We start from the raw sequence: 3,472 nt of genomic DNA on the forward strand, positions 1-3,472 counted from the left end.
AGAAAGAGGAGTACGTCTGGGGTGGGGCGGGGGGAGAGAGAGAGAGAGGAGATACACGGAGAAAGGCAGAAAGAGACATACAGAGAAAAAGAGACTCGCTGGAAGAGGTAGAAATAGAAACAGAGAGGCCAAGATAAGGACAAAAAGACACAAGAGGAACAGAAGAAAGAGATGGAGAGAAGTAGCAGCATCCGCTCACAGCCACGGGGAGCAGAGAGAGGTGCAGACACACAAAAAGGAAGCCCCCCGTCAGTGCGGAGACAGGAAAAGTGCAGGACGGAGGGAGAGGAGGGACGGCGGTTGGAGCCGGTGGGGGTCGGGCGCATGGGGGCGCAGGGAAGGGGCGCAGAGGAAGGAGGGTGAGCTCCAGCGACGACCCTCCTGCGTCCAGTCCTCTCCCTCGCCCCTGGTTCTGGAGTGGCCGCTGGGGACACTCAGCTTTGACTAGAGGTCGTCGCCTCCCACCCCAGCTCGGCTTCCCATTGGAGCCCCTCTATTGGGTTTGGGGTTCAACTTTCTTCTCCCAGACCGGTGGGGGGAGCGAGCCCTCCATGCCGATGCCCGCCTCGCTCAGCCGGTCCTGTTCTGGTGCCCGGCTCAAGCGGGCGCTGCAAGAGGAAGTGAAAATCGTCCAGTAATTAATTTCCCGGCTGCCGGGAGGTGGTGGTTCTGACACATCCGAGGCTGTGTCTCCCTGAAGCGGGGAGCAGACAATAGAGACACGTGGACTGGGAAGGGAGAGGGGGGATGGGAGGGGGAGCGGGGCTCCCGCTGGAACTCTTTGCAGGTCAGCTCCTTTGTCTCCAGGAGGGTCTGAGTAGACCCCCTGCCCCCCACCCCGTCCAGCCCAAACCTCGGGGAGCTCCCATCTCTTGGCAGGACTGAGGAGCAGGAGAACTCGGCCCCCATCCCAGACGCTGCCTGGCACTGTGCCCCAGCAGTACTGGACGGCCAGTACATGGGAGTCCCAGAATCAGACTCTAGGAATGCCAAGATCTCATTGGTCAACAGGATTCTTCTGTTTACGGGATGCGAGTGCTTTGAGGACTGGTTCATCCAACATCAGTTGGGAGGCTCAGACCCAGAGAGGGCCAGGAGGTGCCCCAGGCCCCAGAGTGAGTCAGCAGAAATTTCCAGAGACCCCTGTGGCCTTCGGACATCAGTGAGTTAAGGGCTCACACAGTTTTTGAGGTGTGGCTTAGAAACCTCAGAATAAAATTTGGGTCCTTGATCTTGCGTGATCTGAGGGGCCTTGCCCAACTTCCGAGCCATAGGACCTCATGTTTTGTTCCCTGGGACCTTTTCTAACCGCCAGTGCCCGGACTGAGGGCACACCCCACGTTCCATACCCCAGAAACACACGCCTCCTCCGAGTACCTCGCTCTGCTGCTCTCTCGTTCATCTCTTGGCCTCCATTCTGTTCAGATTGTCCTTCCCCCCCATGTCACCCTAGCACACCCCTAACTTGTTCTCAGGACTTAGCTGAAGCGTCACTTCCTCCAGGAAGGGTCCCCGACTTCCGGCCTGTGGCTCAGTAGCCCCTGAGCTTTGTGAGGTCAGGAACTGTGCTCCACGTTTGGCCCTGCACGCTCTTAGGGTGGGCAGTAGGGTATCCCGCTTCCCCTACATTCAAGCCATTTGACCTTGGGCAAATCGTTCACCCGCTCTGTGCCCCCCCTTTTCCCGTTTATAAAATGTTAGTAGTCATTGTTGGGAGCTTTACGAGAGTTACTCTATATAAAAAGCATAGTACGGTGCCAAGTATACAGTAGGCGCTCAATACGTGTGCGGTCTATATGTACGGTTTTACCTGGACACCCAGGATTCACCTATCACAAGTTTGTGGGATAAGTGGTGACCTAGACAGTCCTTGTCCCTGCTCTCTTGGAAGTGACATTCAAGGGACAGTGGATGGACACCGAACAAGGAAACACTGAAGTCAAAAATACCCTTTCAAATGATCATTTAGTGCTGTAAGGAGTATAAAACTAGGGAGATAACGGAAAGTGATGGTGCCTGTCGACAGGGTGGTCAGGGTCTCTCGGAAGAGGTGACATCTGAGCCGAGAGTTGAGTGATGAGCTGGAACCAGCCGGGGGCGGGGGGAGCCCAGGAAAGAGGGCTCCACTCCAGGCAGGGGCCTCGTGAATTCACAGGCGCTGAGACAGGAATGAACACGGGCCATGGAGGAAGTTGTAGATAGCTATTCGTGGTGTATTCATACTTTGGAGTCTGGGGTCTCTGTCCTCTAGAGGTGCCTAGTCCCGTGAGGTGACTATGAGAAGTGGGTGCCCATGAGATCCCCTCTGCCTGCCTGATGGCTTTCCCATTCCAACCTCCTGCAAAGGGTTAGTAAAACAAAGCCCAGAGAGCTTCACAAACCACTGAGGGTCCATGGTGACTTAGGGACAGAGCTGGGCAGTATGGAGAGGTAATACACCCCTGAAATGACAGATGGAGGCCCCACAGAAGTGATGTAACCAAGGGCCTGTAGCCCACTAGTGTCAGATGGAGGATGAGATCCTAAATCTTGACCTCCAGTTGGTAGATGGTATGGGCTTCTTTAGTGGGTAGGAAGAACCTTTAGCCCAGACAGTGAGATTCAAAACTACCTGTGGGGGGAGAGGGGTTGAGGGAGGCCTTAAGCATGGGTGAAATACACCATGGCCTAGTGATTTCATCACTAGGACATCGAGAAGGACGTTCTGTTCCCAAGCCTTCTACAACACTGGCTTACTGGTTTCATAGAGCCCACTGTTAGGAGTTGATTTCTCCAAGTCATATCAAATAAGGTCTCCAAGCTGGAGAAAATGGAAAGGGGTTGTGAAGAAGACTTCTGCGGGATGGAATACTCCGTCACTGTTAGAAATGAACTTACTAAGGAAAAGCTCACAGACTTACATTCGGTGGAGGGTGCGGGCTCCGGAAACCTCTCTCAGCGTGCTCGCAACTATGAACCAAAATGAGATAAACGTGCGCAGGGAAGTGAAAGGGGGGTGGTAGGACTATAAGTCTTTTTTTTTTTTTTAACTTTTTTTTTCTTTTGGTATTTTTCAAAAGACCATAAAATGTTTTGGTTCATCAAGCATTTATTGTAAGCACTTGCTAACTACTCCTTTTTTTTTTTTAATCTTTAATTTTTTAAAATTTATTGATTTTACAAAAGAGAGGCAGAGAGAGAGAGAGAGAGAGAGAGAGAGAGAGAGAGAGAGAGCGCGATGAACACCAGTCTGTTCCTGCATGTGCCCCAACCAGGGATCGAACCAGCAACCTCTGTGCTTCAGAGTGAAGCTCTAACTGGCAGAGCTATCTGGCCAGGGCTCCTCCCTTACTTCTTAAGAGAAGAAATGATAAAGTCTGGTAAAAACATGTCAGGGTGTTCGTTCTTCTGACTATAAGGGAGATAGCACTGCTGGTGACAAATGTCCCCAGTGATGACAGTAATGATTATTATATCAACAGCAACATCACTG

At 52.4% G+C, this 3,472-nt stretch overlaps 1 protein-coding gene across 1 annotated transcript in view; it reads right to left on the reverse strand.

Annotated features, from left to right (window-relative positions):
- SCRT2 (scratch family transcriptional repressor 2) overlaps positions 1-828 on the reverse strand; it is a 16,102-nt gene extending 15,274 nt beyond the window's left edge. Inside the window, exon 1 of the mRNA XM_066384144.1 lies at positions 1-828. This exon is cut by the window's left edge and continues 633 nt beyond it. The gene's annotated coding sequence lies outside the window, so the exon portion shown is untranslated.
- Positions 829-3,472: the final 2,644 nt, after the last annotated feature.

The sequence above is a fragment of the Saccopteryx leptura genome, chromosome 5 (assembly GCF_036850995.1).
Source record: "Saccopteryx leptura isolate mSacLep1 chromosome 5, mSacLep1_pri_phased_curated, whole genome shotgun sequence".
Classification (NCBI taxonomy): domain Eukaryota; kingdom Metazoa; phylum Chordata; class Mammalia; order Chiroptera; family Emballonuridae; genus Saccopteryx; species Saccopteryx leptura.